Source organism: Ziziphus jujuba, chromosome 6, assembly GCF_031755915.1.
Source record: "Ziziphus jujuba cultivar Dongzao chromosome 6, ASM3175591v1".
Taxonomy (NCBI): domain Eukaryota; kingdom Viridiplantae; phylum Streptophyta; class Magnoliopsida; order Rosales; family Rhamnaceae; genus Ziziphus; species Ziziphus jujuba.
The window spans coordinates 2,517,021-2,527,500 of NC_083384.1; the positions used below are offsets into that span (position 1 = coordinate 2,517,021).

The 10,480-nt window shown below is 38.1% G+C and overlaps 1 pseudogene; it reads right to left on the reverse strand.

Annotated features, from left to right (window-relative positions):
* Positions 1-1,533: 1,533 nt before the first annotated feature.
* Positions 1,534-2,790, reverse strand: LOC125419335 (large ribosomal subunit protein uL2cz/uL2cy-like; annotated as a pseudogene).
* Between the last annotated feature and the right edge of the window lie 7,690 nt (positions 2,791-10,480).

Below are 10,480 nucleotides of genomic sequence, written 5' to 3' on the forward strand. Positions count from 1 at the left end.
ATTGAGCATTCATCTGCTGTAGTTGTTCCAAAATAGCCCTCATGTCCGTTTGCTCACCATTCCTTGTAGCTCGGGATTCACCCTTTCTCATGGATTCCTTTTCATTAATTCTTAGTGATGGATCTCCCCTTCTCAATCTTGAATCTGCCATGTTAGTATGAATAACAAAAAAATAAAATACGACCTCACCAAATTCACTCGCTCATATGTTTCACTCAAATAGGGACTAGACACTCATGTTTGCACAGTAATTTCGGCTTTTACCCTATTTTAAACGCACACACTCTTGCCTTTTTTACACTCAAAGAATTATCTTAAAGTTCTTATTAAAACTGATGTGATTCCGTCCGAGCCCGCTCCACCGATAACCCGCTGGGGTGCTGACTCGACACGGATGAAGACTAGGCCAATCACAAGAGCTCAAATTAAGAGATTTAAGGAAAACCTAGGAGTATTTATACAGGGGGTAATCAATCTGAACAGAGCTTGTCCATACTTGAAGATACAAAGCCTATTCTAAGCATCCAAGTGGTGGAAGCCGATACGGACCCGGGTGACGATTTCGATACATTTTTGGAGTCTGGGAAGCATGAAATGGTTCCAATGCTTTATGGGTTCAATACATATGCCTAAGAGGTCATGGAATCAAGTTAAAGAAGCCTCAAATGCAATCAAAAAGGGCTTGTACGGACAACATCAACAATTTGGCCGAATTAGCTGTATTGCTTACTGGCTTTACTGTATTTTACTGTATTAGTCTTTTCTTATTTTTCCAAGCATGGGCAACGTGTGGGTCTTCATATTCAGCTTATTTGGCATCCTAAAAAGAATCTAGAAGCTGATTTGAAGCTCAAAGAGGTCAGAGATTGATCAAAGTCAACCTGATCAAAAGGTTAGCATTTTTTAGTTTCCTAATTTGTTTTTACTTTTTGTTTTAGGAAACTACCATTACTTTTTGGCTTTTATTTATTTATTTTCTGGACAAATAACTTTATTAAGGTTTTTATTTTATTTTTTCCATTGTAAATTAATTAATTCCTAATTTAATATAAAGGAATTAATTAATCAAACTTAGATTAGGAAAGGAAGTATAGTTTCGGCCAACTAGGTTTCTTTATGTGTGGTGGCTGGTTTTCTTTATTTTTAGGGTTTTATTTCGTGGCTTTGTAGCCTATTTAAAGGATTATTTTTTAATATGAATAAAACTTTGATTTGATTAAGAAAATACTTGTGAGATTAATTATCTCTTTGTTCTTTGAGAACACCTAAAACACCATTAGAGAATTGGTTGTTTTAGCTTGACTTATCAATAGGTTTTCCATCCCCTATTGTGGCGTCTACATTATACCAAGGTTTCTAACCACAGGTTGGTTAGGGGTTGCGGTCCAATCCATTAGAACTTGAACTTAATTAAGATCCGGGCTAATATAATACGGGTTTAGGAGCAGGTCGTCCTAGGTTCGTATCAAAAACATCCACAAAACAGCAATTAGATCACAAGTATGTTTTCATTAAACTTATCAACAAACTTTTCTAGTTCACCCCAACATTCCCCACTTGTGCGACTGTTGCTGAGTAGTTTTTAGGTATCAAACGAACCTCTCCAGAAGATAATTTTAATGTGGCCGATTTTTCTTCTTTTGGAATCAGTTTCGCTACAGCACCTGCTACTCTGGCTAAATGTCCCCCCTTTCCAAGTGTGATTACTTTTGTATGGCCATGCCTAAGGCATATTGGTTGAAGTAGAATCTTCATTTTGATCAGTCAAAACCTCTTCCAAACTGTACAAGCTTCTTCCAAAACATACGGCTTTCTGGATGTAGATGATGATATCTATACAGATGGATCTTATAAATATCATATAGTGAAGTACCACATGAGTGGATATATAGGAATCAAAATCTGCCAAATAACTCATGTTATGATCTTTTACATCCTAGGTCTTCCCGTTCCTCTATGTAGCTTATGTTCTTCATGTAGCATTTAAATCGAATGACTCTATGAAATTACGTCGATACTTCCAAATATTATGGGTAACCTAGGAGATATCTCTATTTTTGCGCTTAGGAATCCTTAGAATTACAACTGCTTAGCTTTGAATTTCCCTCTAACCATCAAATGAAATGAGAATATCTCGTCCTCCTCTTTTTGAAACAAGGGGCACTTCTAGTTTTGTCGGTGCTTGAAACAATTTTGTCTTCACCATATTAGTATATGTTTGGAGTCAATAATTTTATACGAGAAACTACTGAACTCAATCACTTGCTGCCGTTACCCTTCAGTTTTTTGTTGAGGTCTATCCTGTAGAGGTACTCAAATTGGATCAGTGATTGATTTCTAGGTTTCGTCGTAAACCTAATTGATTACTTCTAATTACATAAATCAATAGTTCAAACTGCACTCAAAGGAAAGGCTTTTCCCATTTTTATAGGAACTTCTGTACCATAAACATTGGTATCTTCAATTATAGCCCCTTTAGGATGTAAAATATATATTTTCTCACTATCCCCATAGTGTATGAGACAAATGTATGCATTTCGATTAGAATCGTATTCTAAGTTACGATTCTACCATAGATGTCTTTTTCAATTCATCGAAAATCAATTTTTCGGTATAGACACTTATGACTCTCCCTCTATGCCCTGCGGTAATGATTCCTCTGGCATTACAAGCTTTATCACAACGATGCTGCCCATCGATCAAATTATTTCATGGATTGGATTTCACTTTACTGTTTACGGCTCCTTTGCATGTGCTTGGGGTAGAAGTTTTGTATAAATGTATTGCCATGCTATTAAGTACTTTTAGTTAAGTTATTTTCTTTCTAATTGGTGGAAGAGAATAACCCAGTTGAAGCATAATGATCATACGTCTGTAATGCATTGTATGTCCCATAATAGCTCCCATTCTTCTACCCTTTCCCGGGAGTCGATGAATATTCATAGCTATTACCTTGACACCAAAGAATAGTTTGACCAAATGCTTTATTTATGTCATAGTTAATCCTAATTCGACATTAGAAGTATATTGATTTTTTAACAATAACTGAATACTTTTGTTTGGAAATACTGCATATTTGATTCCATCCATAAATCTATTTTCTTCCCTATGAGTTCTAGTCGCAATAAGAATGTTAATTTTGACTATTCATATGTTATGATATGAATATACCACACCAATTCATTATGTACAGATGATGAGATTCCATTGATACAGAGCCAATTTCAATAGACTTATTTTATTGGAGGGTCCTATTGGCATGTATCCAATAGGAATTGAACCTATGAATTCGTTAATTATCAGTTGGGTGCTTTAACTATTCAACCATGGATGCTTAGTAGGGATCCTCGTACATGGTGAATAATCAAATTCCAATTCAAATTAAATCTTTAGGATAAATCAATGCAATTTAGGAGGACTTAATGAAAGGACATCAATTCAAATCCTACATTTTCGAATTAAGAGAGATATTGAGAGAGGTTAAGAATTCTCACTATTTCTTAGATTCATGGACCTAATTCAATTAAGTGGGATCTTTCATTCACAGTTTTTCCATCAAGAACGTTTTATAAAACTCTTGGACTCCCAAATTTGGAGTATCCTACTTGTACGCAATTCACATTTTCAAGAACGTTTTATAAAACTCTTGGACTCCCAAATTTGGAGTATCCTACTTTTATGCAATTCACATTTACAGGGTTCAACAAGCAATCGATATTTTAGGATCAAAAGTGCAGTACTATTTGTAGTAGTAGTCCTTGTATTAACAATCGAAAGATGGTTAAAAGAAAAAATCTCTATTTGACAAGGCTTCTTCCTAAACCTATGAATTTCATTGCACCCAAAAATGATACATTGGAAGAATCTTTTAGGTCTTCCAATATCAATAGGTTGATTGTTTCACTCCTATATCTTCCGAAAGAGAGTACTTGGGTTCTCCCAATAACTAAAAAGTGTATCATGCCTGAATCTAACTGGGGTTCACGGTGGTGGAGGAACTGGATTGGAAAAAAGAGGGATTCTAGTTGTAAGAGATCTAATGAAACCGTCGCTGGAATTGAGATCTCATTTAAAGAGAAAGATATCAAATATCTGGAGTTTCTTTTTGTATATTCTATGGATGATCCGATCCGCAAGGACCATGATTGGGAATTCTTTGATCGTCTTTTTTTGAGGAAGAGGCAAAACATAATCAACTTGAATTCGGGACAGCTATTTGAAATCTTAGTGAACTACTGGATTTGTTATCTCATGTTTGCTTTTTGTGAAAAAATACCAATTAAAGCAGAGGGTTTCTTCAAATAACAAGGAGCAAGGTCAACTATTCAATCAAATGATATTAAGCATTTTTCCCATCTCTTCTTGAGAAACAAGTGGGCTATTTCATTGCAAATTTGTGCTAAATTTCATATGTGGTAGTTCCACCAAGATCTCATCTTTAGTTGGGGGAAGAATCTACACGAATTGGATCTTTTGAGGAACATATCAAGAGAGCATTGGATTTGGTTAGACAATATGTGGTTGGTAAATAAGGATCGGTTTTTTAGGAAGGTACAAAATGTATCGTCAAATATTCAATATGATTCCACAAGATCCAGTTTTGTTCAAGTAACGGATTCTATCTAATTGAAATGATATTTTAATCGATCCAGAGATCATTTCAATTCCATGAGTAATGAGGATTCATAATATCACACATTGATCAATCAAAAAGAGATTCAACAACTAAGAGAAAGATCGATTCTTTAGGATCCTTCGTTTCTTCAAATGGAACGAACAGAGATAGAATCAGATTGATTCCCTAAATGCCTTTCTGGATATTCCTCAATCTCCTGGCTATTCATGGAATGTGAGAAACAGATGAATAATCATCTGCTTCTGGAAGAAATCCTACAAGATCCATTCGTTCTTTTTTCTCTGACAGATGGTCAGAACTTCATCTTGGTTTGAATCCTACTGAGAGGTCCACTAGAGATAAGAAATTGTTGAAGAAAGAGCAAGATGTTTCTTTTGTCCTTTCCAGGTGATCGAAAAATAAAGAAATAGTTAACATATTGAAGATAATTCCGTTTTTACAAAATACCATCTCAATTCATCATATTTCATCAGATTCAGGATGTGATATGGTTCCAAAGGATGATCTAGATAGTTCCAATAAGATTTCATTCTTGACCAAAAATCCATTTTTTGATTTATTTCATCTATTCCATGACCTCAAAATAACAGGGGTCAAGGTCGGCCAGTGAGACAATGGGGGATAAGCTTCATCGTCGAGAGGGAAACAGCCCGGATCACCAGCTAAGGACTCTAAATGACCGCTTAGTGATAAAGAAGGCAGGGTGTAGAGACAGCCAGAAGGCTTACCTAGAAACAGTCACCTTTGAAAGAGGGCGTAATAACTCACTGATTGAGCACTCTTGCATCGAAGATGAACGGGGCTAAGTGATCTACCGAAGCTGTGGGATGTAAAAATGCATCGGTAGGGGAGCGTTCTGCTTAGTTGGAAGCACCTATGCAAGCAGTGGCAGACGAAGCAAAAGCGAGAATGTTGGTTTGAGTAATGCAAACATTGGTGAGAATCGAATGCCCTGAAAACCTAAGGGTTCCTCCGCAATGTTCATCCATGGAAGGTGAGTCAGGCCTTAAGATCAGGCCGAAAGGCATAGTCGATGGAACACAAATGACTATTCTTGTACTACCCCTTGTTGGTCCCAAGGGATGGAGGAGGCTAGTATCCGAAAGAAGATTATTGGTTTTAGGATGCAAGTTGCCCCTACTTTTTCAGGGTAAAAAGGGGCAGAGAAAATGAACCAAGCAAATGTTTGAGTATAAGGCACTATGGTGCTGAAATAACCCATGCCATACTCCAAGGAAAAGCTTGAACGACCTTCAACAAAAGGGTACTTATACCCAAAACCGACACAGGTGGGTAGGTAGAGAATATCTAGGGGCACGAGATAACTCTCTCTAAGGAACTTAGAAAAATAGCCCCATAACTTCGGGAGAAGGGATGCCTCCTCACAAAGGGGATCACAGTGACCAGACCCAGGCGACTGTTTACCAAAAACATAGGTCTCCATAAAGTTGCAAGATCATGTATAGGAGTTAATGCGTGCCCAATGTTGGAAGGTCAAGGAAGTTAGTGACTTGATGACAGGGGAGCCGGCGACCGAAGCCCCCGTGAATGGCAACCGTAACTATAACGGTCCTTAGGTAGCAAAATTCCTTGTCGGGTAAGTTTCGAACCGTACGAAAGGCTTAACAATATGGGCATTGTTTCGGAGAGAGGCTTAGTGAAATAGACATGTTTTTTAAGATGCTCACTTTTCCCGGGGATTGGCTTTGGGCCTTTCCTGCGGAGCTTAGGTGGAGGGTGAAGAATGCCTCCTTCTAGAGGGCCCAAGCCATCAGTAAGATACTACTATGGAAGAGCTAGAATTCTGACCCTGTGTCAGGACCTACGGGCCAAGGGACAGTCTCAGGTAGATAGTTTCTTTGGGGTGTAGGCCTCCAAAATTGTAACAGAGGCATGCAAAGCTTTCCTCAGGGCAAACGGAGATTGGCCCTCAAGTGCAAAGGCAGAAGGGAGCTTGACTGCAAGACCCACTCATCGAGCAGGGATGAAAGTCGGCCTTAGTGATCCTACGTTGCGGAGTGGAAGGACCGTTGCTTAATGGATAAAAGTTACTCTATGGATAACATGCTGATCTTCCCCAATAGCTCACATCGATGGGAAACTTTGGTACCTTGATGTCAACTCTTCGCCATCTGGGGCTGTAGTACGTTCTAAGGGTTAGGCTATTCGCCCATTAAAACAGTATGTGAGTTGGGTTCAGAATGTCATGAGATAGTTCGGTCCATGGTGTGGGTGTTAGAGCATTAAGAGGACCTTTCCCTAGTGAGATGAACCTAGGACGGCCTGCTCCTCAACCCGTATTATATTAGCTCAGATCTAATTATGTTCAAGTTCTAATGGTCACCTTGACCCCTAACCAACCTGTGATGGATGTCCTATTGGTAAGTCAAACTAAAACACTCATTCACTAATGGTGTTTTAGGTGTTCAAAGAGAACAAAGAGAATTCACTCTCACAATTAATTTTCTGTATGAATAATGTACTGATTATTAATGATAAATTAAGCCTTTAAATAGGCTACAAATTCATAAAATAAATCCTAAAAAATAAAGGAAAAGCCAGCTATACCAAGTAGTTTCCTATGTGGCCGAAATTCTCACTCCTTTCCTAATCTAATTTAGATTAATTAATTCCTTTATTTTGAATTATGAATTAATTAATTTACAATGAAAATAATAAAATAATAACTTTCATAAACTTATTTTTCCAGAAAATAAATAAATAAAAACTAAAAAGTAATGGTAATTTCTAAAACAAAAAGTAGAATCAAATTAGGAAACTAAAATACTAGCTTTTTAGCTAAGTTGATGTTGACCAATCTTTGACCAATTTGAGCTCCAAATCAGCTTCAATATGCGTTGTAGAATTCCAAATAAGCTTACCATGAAGTCCCACACGTTTTCCTTGCTTGGAAGAAAGAGAAAAAGCCAACTCAGCAAAATACAGTAAAGTCAGCATAAAATACAGTAAAAACAGGCCAAATTTGAAGCTATCTGTATAACCCCTTTTTGAATGCCTTTGAAGCTGGATTGACTTGATTCCATATCCTCTTAGACATATTTATTGACTCCATAAAGAGTTGGAACCATTTCATGCTGCTCGGTGTCCATATTTGCACCAAAATTGCTACCCAGGTCCCTATCTACTTCCACCACTTGGATGCTTAGAATATGCTTTGTATCTTCTAGTATGGACAAGCTCTATTGAGAATTGATTGCCCCTATATTAAATGCTCCCAGGTTTTCCTTAAATATTTTAATTCGAGCTCTTGTGATTGGCCCGGTCTTTATCCGTGTCGGGTCAGCACCCCAGCGGGTTATCGGCTTAGCGGGCTCGAGCAGAATCACATCACCTAGTACAAGAGGACCAGGAAGGATGCATATTTGGTGTATCAGTTATAGTGCCCATGGTAAACCCTGGGTAGCCAAGTGCAGAGAGGATAACTGCTGAAAGCATCTAAGTAGTAAGCCCACCCCAAGATAAGTGCTCTCCTATTCCGACTTCCCCAAAGCTTCCGGTAGCATAGCCAAGACATCGACGGGTTTTCAACCCCTGTGGAGGTGGAGCGACATAAGTTTTGGGAATTCAAGAGAAGGTCATGGTGAGACAAGCTTTTATCATTACAATAGGTGTCAAGTGGAAGTGTAATGATGTATGCAGCTGAGGCATCCTAACAGACCGGTAGGCTTGAACCTTGTTCCTACTTGACTTGATCAATTCGATCAGGCACTCGCCATCTATTCTCATTGTTCAACTTTTTGACAACATGAAAAAACTATTGTTCAACTCTTTGACAACATGAAAAAACCAAAAGCTCTACCTTCCCTCTCTATCTATCCAAAGGATGGAAGGGCAGATGCCTTTGGTGTCCCCTCCGGTTAAGAATTGGGGCCTCACAATCACTGGCCAATATGCTTTTCTCTCATGCCCTTCTTCATTCATGGTTCGATATTTTGGTGTCTTAGGCATAGAGGAACCACACCAATCCATCCCGAACTTAGTGGTTAAACTCTATTGTGGTGATGATACTGTTGCTGAGGTCATGTGGAAAAATAGCTTGATGCCAAGATGATAAAAAGCTTAACACCTCTCATTCTTATTACTTTATTTTTTCAATATGAACAGAGAAAATGAAAACTGAAAAGGTCATCTTATTCAAAACCCTAATTATGAAATCCCTTCTCTACTTCGCACCTCAGAACACAACGTTCTTATATAGAGAGAGGCACTTTCACATCTTCTTAACCCGAAACGATTGGGGAGAGGAAAGGTTCCTTTTTTTTTTTGGGCACTCCCGGGAAAGATCTAGTGGACACGGGGTGAGGCCTGTAGCTTAAAAGATTAGAGCACGTGGCTACGAACCACAGTGTCGGGGGTTCGAATCCCTTCTTGCCCACAACCGGCCAAAAAGGGAAAGACCTTTCCCTTTGGGGGTAGGAAAATCATGATCAGGATTGCAGACCCCAAGCTATGGAATTTGGTCTTTTGTCGAAATGGAATGGCCTTACTCTTTCTTTTTTCTTTCTTTTTAATTATCGTTAATGGTTGATAAATTTTAATACAGTATGCCTGGCCTCAAGCCCAAATCTGCATATTTTTTTGTTTTACGCCCCATAATTCTTTCTCTGCTAGTTTAGGGCAGAATAGAGGAGAAAGTACAAGTATTAGTAGCATAGCAAAAATGCATTCATCGTCATAAATATGTTTTCTTGCGATAATTATGGCTTCCCAAGCAAATTGATGATTGCATCTTTGATGCACATGCTAGTAAATTCAAGAATTCTTAATTGGATAGTTGTAAATAGCCCCAGACTGTGGAACAAAGGATTATCTTGGACCTACACTGAGGTATTGACAGCGATTCTCAAATATCGTAAAACAAAATGTGATACGATGAGATAGAATGTAATAGAAACAAAGGCACAGGGAACGAGTTACCTACTCTTAATGGTCAAAGCGAACCCTTTCATTTCAAATTCTTTAATTTGGAATGAATCAAATCTCCCCAAGTAGAATTCAAACCTACGACCACTCAGTTAACAGTCGACCATTCTACCATTGAGCTACTAAGGAACAACAGGGGATTACATCTCATAGAGTTCAATTCCCGTTCTCAACCCATGATCAATATAAGCTCGAAGTTTCCTTTGTAACTCCCGGAACTTCTTCATAGTGGCTCCGTTCCATGTCTCATTTCATAGGGAACCCAAAAGTGGCTTTATTTCATTATATTCCATCCATATCCCAATTCCATTCATTTAATATCCCTTTGGTGTCATTAAGACAAGAGATGTTGTTTCTAGTCTATCTCTTTCTATTTCTATATATATATATATGGAAAGTTTAAAAATGATCATATAATAATCCAAAAATTGCAATCGAAAAGAAAAAAGGGAGGTTTGTGATGATTTTTAAATCTTTTATACTAGGTAATCTAGTATTCTCATGCGTGAAGATAATGAATTCGGTCTTTTTGGTCGGACTCTATTATGGATTTCTAACCACATTCTCCATAGGGATCGACTAATTCTAATTGTTTAGAAGCAATCCACAGAGCGGTTTGTCCTATTCAGGTAATCACAACAAAAAAGTATTGGATTCTCTTTCGGATAGGCCCTAAAAGGAGAAGGCTGGAATGCCAACATGCATCTATTATTGAATTCACCCGGCCAGATAGTACCCACTTTGGGAACATCCAGCACCAAAGTCACTGAATGGGTAAGTCGCCAATCTCTAAAATAGGCTATGTAATGTACTTTATCTGCTGGGTTACCGAGGGGGGGGGGGCATTTTACCAGAGGTTTCTACTGTATCAATCTACCCTTGTGTGATTCCTATTGAAGC